The sequence below is a fragment of the Helicoverpa armigera genome, chromosome 14, assembly GCF_030705265.1.
Source record: "Helicoverpa armigera isolate CAAS_96S chromosome 14, ASM3070526v1, whole genome shotgun sequence".
Lineage (NCBI taxonomy): Eukaryota > Metazoa > Arthropoda > Insecta > Lepidoptera > Noctuidae > Helicoverpa > Helicoverpa armigera.
Genome location: NC_087133.1, coordinates 1,369,918 through 1,377,894, shown reverse-complemented (window position 1 = coordinate 1,377,894; position 7,977 = coordinate 1,369,918). Strand labels below are relative to the sequence as shown.

The window sequence follows — 7,977 nt, the reverse complement described above, 5'->3', positions numbered from 1 at the left end:
ACTCAGTGTTTGCCGGTTGTGCGCGGCGACGTTGACTGTCCCGGACTGGGCGGAGATATCCCAAATCGTTGTAGTGCTAGGTCTGACTTCGGTCTGAAAGTTCGACTCTCACAATAGCAGACTAGTAGAATTGGCTGTGTGGTTGTAGTAGGTTTGGTTGTTGAGTCTTTGTATTGTAATTACCTAGAAACGGCTATATTAATAGCTGACCTCTCTTTACGAATTCGTAGATCTTGATCATAGAGTTGGGCCTTTTGGTAGTCTGACTTCAGGGATCGAATACAACCTTTCAACTAGGAATCCCTTATTTGAATCCGTACTTAGGCCTTGAACAGTAGCTGTTGTCTTCCGGCTAGTCTTTCCAATCAGATAATCGTATACCAGTCGGAGTATTCGAGAATCCTGTAAAAATTCTACTACTCTTATAACAATAGTAGAATTTTGGCCAACAGTCAGATAGGGCGAGCAATGCGAAATTTTTAGTGCCTATTTGCGATTGTAGAGAATGATTCGAACGTTGCGCGACGGGCTCGTAGAAGTTCATTATAATCATCATATACCCGTCAGTCATCATCATACTCTTCAGATCGTTGTTGTTGATGTTGATTGAGTAGCAAATAGTACCAGGTTCAGTGCAATATACCGTATACCAATCGAGCTTATATTTTATTTCTATGAGAACGATGTCTTCAGATCTAGCGAGCTTCTTAGTCGACTCTGCTTAGTCGTAGATAGAAATTCGAGATACAGCAAACTAGCTTCGACAAAACAGAGCGTTTTAATCTTTTAGTGACAACAGTGAGATTCCTCTTGAAGATGATTTTGTTCGTCTAATTTGAGCGGAAGAAACCGAAACTCAATTGCATAGGAATTTCTAGGGCTTTTGCTTTCATTGTAATAGACGTAGAATATGATAGGTATCTTCTATGGGGTTTCTTGCCGAATATTCTCCATGGGAACAACTGTATGGTTCCGTGCAACTAGTGTCGTGAAACTTTATAGGAAATCGCTAAGGTTGATTTGAGACCATCTTATATTGAATTCGAGTACTAGTAAGACCACTCGAAAAGTGCTGTGGTAACATACCTGACATACCCGTGTAGGCTTACTTGAAGTAGCTTGTATTCCAACTAAGGACTGAGGAGGCCGAGACGGCGGCTCACGATCATGGAAGCTATAAGGTGTCATCTGATAATGACTGTGACAGTGACGAATTTCAATTAATGTTCTTTGACCTGTACTTATATGACACGACTTCAGAAATGATCATGATGTTCGACTGACATGACTTCAGAAAGTGATGATAGGTGGACTTAACGTAACTAACTTAACTGAACTGGCTCGCAGGGCCGATATTCCATGACATGTGACAAGTGTGACAAATCTTGGGGACTGCCCTGACACGTGACTGGTGTGACTGATTTTAGGAAATGGCTCTCTGGGTCAATGTTCTGCGACTTATGACAAACCGAATCATGTTAAGAACTGGCCTTAATGGGTCGTAGGTTCTGGTGACTAACCAACTATTTTGTGTAGACTATGTGAGATTTTTAAAAAAAAAAGAAAAGAAAAAAAAAGGAAAAAAAAAAGTAAGCTAAAAAAAAAGAGAAAAAGGTAATTTAAAAAAATGGTTTAACAGTCTCCGGTTGTAATACCGATGAGAATGGTTTAACGGTCTCCGGTTGTAATACCGATGAGAATAGTTTAACAGTCTCTGGTTGTAAAAAAGGGCTTGCCGGAGCAGCACATTTAAGTCTCTTGTGATTGACCTCGCAACTTAAAGATTTGACTGACTGATTTGACTTGATTTGATGTGACTGAGTATGTCAGGATGATCGAGCAGTTTGCTGTCTTGTTTTCAGAAGACGCTCGAGGACGAGCGTATGTCAGCATGGCCGTGACGGCGCCACCGTCGATGTGTCAACCGTCGATCTGTCAACGGTGGACCTTATATAAAGCGGCGCGCGCGCACGGCTCGGGTCATGGGGATGCAACTGAAGTACAATAATTTTCTGAGGTTTTTTTTTAGAAATGCGCCATCTAGTGACGGATGCCCCGTAACTTGGGTATTTGTACTTCGTTTTAGTCACTAGATGTCACTGCACCTTAGACCGATATTTCATCGATTTAATAACAAATCTAAAAAAAGTTTTGTGATTAGAAATATTAACAAATATTGTAATTAAATAATTTTATGATTTATTTTTAATTCTTTTTTATCTATGAGGACGTCTTAGTTAATCACAATAATCACACTACTTGAAACCACTTGAAACACTGACGATTGACATTGACAGTCGACCATACTTTTAAATTAAACCGTTTTCCGTTTTCTAACGTGTTGGTTTATTCTGAGTGTTATTTTCTGGTTTTTATTACGATTGTTGCGTGTTCCTGGACTCTGATACTGACTGCTTCTGTGATTGACCTGGCTTCGTATTTTGGACCTGTGATCTACTGCATTTTCATTGACCCGGCTTTGTATTTTGGAACCTCGATCGACTGCTTTTACATTGACCCGGCACCGTATTTAGGACTAGAAAATGCGTCCAGTGGATCGTCTTAGGGCGGAATGCCATCAACGTCAAGATATAAGTGCTACTTTGATTGTGACAATGACGGTAAGTTCAAAACTTTTAACTTTATAATGCACGTAATTTATCTTTTGCTGATAGGCTGCACAATATCCATTATTGTCATCCGTGCAATCTGTGGTCATCATAGTCCTTGAGTCATCAAAATCTAAGATGCACTACCACACACACTCCTGTCCTGACCCTACACAAACAATTGAAACTGCACATTAACTTTTATATCCAATCAAAAGACTCGGAATCTACGTATAAGACAAAGCCCGCTCTAGACGACCCTCTGACCAAATAACTTCATCAGGTTTTAAAACTATGATTTTACAGTGGCGTAGCATGGGATTCCGCCGCCGGCAGGTATATTTAGCTGCCGGTCAGTGGGTAGTCTTAGGGGCGAGCCCCCTTATTTAGGTACTTATTTAAATTCAAATGACTACAATTTAATAAAATTCTAAAGATGGTTTTGGCAAGAAAGAATTATTATTGATATCGACTCATGACCAGGTGCGGTCTCAGCCCATGATTTTGGGATTCACTAGGGTGCTGGAAGGAATACTTTCAGAAATTGTTACTGGCTCTCTTTGATATGTAGTGCAGCAGTGTGAAAATTTTAGCATCCTACCTAGGATTTTGTTGATTCATACACTAATGATCTATGTATAACTTTGTCGATTCATACAGCATGCAACAATATTTTTTGCAAACTAGGATATGTTAGATTTTCCTTTAAAGCTCAAAAAACATAAAGCCTTGTGTGGACTAAGCATTTATTGTCAAATTAAACGAAAAACAAGCAGATGTAAAAATTCAAGAGCGAGTCGAAAAATTTAGTACCCTGCCTGCCTGATAGGTTAGATCTTCTTTTAGTAGACAAGAAGTTATTGGGAGGTAGGCTAGAAGTATAGATAGATATCTATCTATCTTGTTGTATTTGTTATGGTGGTGGTGGTGGTATCTATACACACTATGTACACCATAACAAATTACAATTAAAACTTAATAACTAAAAGGGTGTAACAATGGGTGGTCTTATCGCTAAAAGCGATCTTTTACAGACAACCTTTAATGTATAGTGACTCTTCTCAAGAAAATTGTATTATGGGGTGGCATAAATAGGAACTGACAATGTAAAGGCGGCAAAAAATGCCTTTGCCTCTACTGTCAACGCTATCAGCTTCTACTTGGCTTGATGCTGCAGCTAGGCGGCGGTGCCGGCCCCTAGAGTAGCGCCACCCAGGGCCATGGCCCCTCGGCACCCCATGCTATGCTACTGTGATTTTATTTACTTCAACTGTGGTGTTCCTGTTCTAGTACTGCTAGACCTCAGCTATTATTTCTAGTGTTAGATTAATATTCAAGGATGGTATCACAGTACATTACTAAAATTTTATACATATGATGATGATATCTATTACGGTATTTTAATGAGAGTGAGTTGTTCATGTATAAAACTTCTTGATTTCAGGCCCATTGCACCGATTTCCTAAACCTGAATACCCACATTTGGAAAAGTTTAACTCGTGGAAAAAGTACTAGATAAAGCTTTACAAGAGAAAGGCGACATCTACATTTATAACCAAATTCGATTTTGCGACAGACATTTTGAAGAGTGTTACCGTTCAGCCAGTCACCGACTTACTCCAAATGCAATACCAACTCTAGGTACCTACTATTTAGATGTCTTATGTTATTTAAATCTTAATAGAAACAAAACCACATTTCTTTGCCTTCGCTGTAATAACAAAATTGTTCCTCAAATATTAAATAAAATTTTCTACTGAATAATCTAATCCTAATTAGAAGAAAATAAAATGAATATTATATACCAAAATAATTGATGCAACATGCTATCTTCTAAGAATTAAATGAATATTGTTCTATATTCTACATAATTATACAGTAACTATAAATAATTTCATCCTTTTGCAGATTTATCTACATTACCAGTTGGTCAAACTCTTGAAGGTCCATCGGGACATGTCGAGGCAGACATGTCGAATTTATTAAACATTTCGCAAGATAAACTTGCTGTCATTGAGCCATCCAGCTCTACCCACTATCATAGTGATGTACAGAATGCATTACAGACAGCTGAACGCCCTAAAGGTAAATATTTTTATTGACAATTGACCTTTGACTTGTAACATTAGGTTTTTCTTTCCATCATCAGGATTCCAATTTGTTTCCACTGTAGGGTCATAAAACTTCTTGCAGAGAGAGAGTGGGCATTTAAGCGTACATAGGGAAATAAGGACAGAGAAAGCGACTTTGTTTTATACTATGTAGTGAAGCCTATGTGTTATTACATTTTTTATAAGCTATATTACTGTAAAGTTTCATCTAAATCCGTTTAGTAGTTTTCGCGGGAAAGAGGAACAAACATCCTCACAACATTTATAATATTAGTACTAGTATAGGATTATTTCATACTAACTGCGTCCCGCGGTTTCACCCGCGTATACCGGAATAAAAAATAGCCTATGTCTAATTCCAGGGTATAAGCTATCTACATACCAAATTTCATCCAAAGCCGTTCAGTAGTTTTTTCGTGAAAGAGTAACAAACATCATCCAAACTTACAAACTTTCGCGTTTATAATTTTAGGTAGGATTATTTCCGCACTTGCAGGAATCAATAAATGTAAGACAATAACAAATCTCCGAACTTGTAAACCTGAATTAAATGGATTAATAATAATAACTTGATATAATCCTACAACTTATGTGTCATAATAATTATTCATCCAAATAGCTAGTTCTAACCATCCATACCATTTTTTTTCGTTGGTAGAAAAGGCCCAAAAATGTATGGAGTCTGAATGATCTTCTTTATATCCATTTTTGTTTACCCATAAAATCCCCATAAAAAATATTTATCAAGCTTGTATCTGCTGTTGTAGGGAAGTCTCCACTTTTTGTATCTGTTCCTCGAAGCCTACCTATTCCAATCTCTGGTCATAATATAATAACAGAACAATATTATGTAACATATTTTTATCACAATTCTATTAAAACTTTGTGTAACACTATTTCTTTGATCTGAGGTGTAACATAATTTAAATTACAGGTTCTAGGAAAAGAGGGACTTGTCAATATTTAAAACGAGTCGTCACCTCCAAAGAGAAGGAGATAATAAAGTTAAAACAGAAAGTATTGAAGCTGAAAAGAAATATAAGGAACAAAATAACAAGAAACTCTCTGCAAGGAAAATTTCCACATCAAAATCATTTTGAAAGAGTTAAATAAAATGCCTGCAACAATAAAAATATTTACTTCCTCCAAATGAAATGGAAAAAGAAACCACGAGGCAGGCGATTTACATTTAACGAAAAATCATGGCATTGACCATTTACAAACAGAGTCAGAAAGCTTACAACCTCATGCGAAAAATGTTTGTCTTGCCATCAAAGCGCAGCCTACAAAAATGTTGAGTAAATTTGAACTGAAACCAGGCTTCAATCCTGATATATTTAAAATTTAAAAGCTACAGTAGCAAAATTGCCGGCAGAAAAAAGTTGGTCAATTTACTGTTTGATGAGGTATCATTGGCTCCGGGTGTTTTTACAACCCTGCCCTAAAACAGATAACTGGTTTTGAAGATTTTGGGCACAGACAAACAAAAACTCGCAGATCATGCCTTGGTCTTTATGATCAAGGGTATAAAAAGCAAAGTGAAACAACCTTTATGCTTTTCATTTTGCCAAGGTGCCACGAAAAGGACGATTTAAAGAAGCTGATCAAAACAATAATAAAAGAAATCTCCAATACTGGATTGATAGTTATTGCCACTATATGTGACCAATCAGCCACAAATATTTCTGTGATAAAAGTCTTCAAGAAGACACAAAACGCAAATATTTACAAGAGGGTAATGAATATAGGACCCAAGCCTTCGAGTTTGAAGACCAAAAGGTCTTCCCATTATTTGATCCTCCACATCTTTTAAAGGGAATGAGAAATAATTTACTCGCCAAACATTTGAAATTTGTACAAGATGGGAAAACAAAGTATGCAAAGTGGGAACATTTGGAGATGCTGTTGAAGTTAGATGTTGGGGATGATGAAATTAGGCTTGTTAATAAATTAACAGAAAACCATGTTAATAAAGAGAAAATTCCAAAAATGAAAGTGAAATATGCTGCACAAGTTTTCAGCCAAAGGGTATCATCAGCATTGAGATTCTTAGCAAGTAAGTATGCTTTTATTGTTCTCATTATTTTCTCTATATTTAAAAAAAATTGCTATTAATTTACTAAATTAGATTTTTATTTTTAATTTACATGTTTTTAACCATCTTCATTCTCCACAGACAAATTAGAAAGTTCATTATTTTTCTTTAAAATAATATTAGATGTCCTGGCTACATTTATAAGTTCAAAAATATTTAAAAACAAACAATTGAGATGCTATTTCTCTCGATAAAATTCAAAATAAAAATACAATTCATATCTAATAATTTATCTAAAATTGGCTATGTCAATATTTAAGATGCATAAGATATATTGTTGGAATAACATTATAAATTGAAATGAAATAATAAATTAAAATTATCATATTGAAATAAAAATTTGAGACATTATGAAACTACAAAATATAGTTTAATGTTGGTTTCTTACTAATTATATTTACACCCACAACTATTTACTGAACCAACTGATAAAGACGCACAGTAAATCGTTACTGCCACTTTAAAGTTTGTAAGTTTGTGCCTTTTCGACACAGCCGTGAGGCACACCGTTTAATTTTTAATTAAATTTTTGTATTTTTGTTTTTTTATTGTGTCCCCTAATCTGGGTCGAATAAATGTATTTTCTTTCTTTTTTCTTTAATTTCGGTCCACAATAGCAAAAAAGATTGATATGAACTGTATTCTAGTACTTATTTAATATATTGTTTCAGAACACAACCTTCTTCCGGCGGAGTGCGAAGAAACTGCTGATTTTCTACTCATTATGGACAAACTATTTGATTCTTTCAATGGACATTCATATACAGGTGATCCAAAATTTTCAAGGGGTGTGTAATGAATAATTCTCCTCATTTTAGATTATGGACAGAGGTAGTTCCTATATTGGATTCAATGACTTTTAAAACTATAAAAAAACGGGATGGTACAGAAGAAGTAAGATATGAAAAGTGCCATCCCTTCAAAATTGGATCCACAATATTAAAACGTTTAAAGAAATGTGGGAGTTTTAAAAATCAAATATAAAGTTACTAGCCTTTTAACCAGAAATTTCAATCAGGACCCTCTTGAAAATTTTTTGTAACATTAGAAGTAATGGGATACGAAATGTTAATCCCTCGTGCCTACAATTTATTAATGCGTTCAAAACTTTGTTACTTAATAATTTAAATTCGCCCCATTCTGTAAGTGCCAACTGTGAAAA

General features: G+C 35.6%; 2 long non-coding RNA genes across 2 annotated transcripts; both read left to right on the top strand.

The window, feature by feature from the left end:
• The first annotated feature begins 484 nt into the window (after positions 1 to 484).
• Positions 485 to 5,806, top strand: LOC135117762 (uncharacterized). Its single transcript, XR_010277138.1, has 4 exons — positions 485 to 2,621; positions 4,054 to 4,250; positions 4,518 to 4,694; positions 5,655 to 5,806. It is a non-coding gene; the product is annotated as an uncharacterized LOC135117762 (long non-coding RNA).
• A 452-nt stretch (positions 5,807 to 6,258) lies between these two features.
• LOC135117777 (uncharacterized) lies at positions 6,259 to 7,540 on the top strand. The gene is made up of 2 exons (XR_010277162.1): positions 6,259 to 6,776; positions 7,487 to 7,540. It is a non-coding gene; the product is annotated as an uncharacterized LOC135117777 (long non-coding RNA).
• Positions 7,541 to 7,977: the final 437 nt, after the last annotated feature.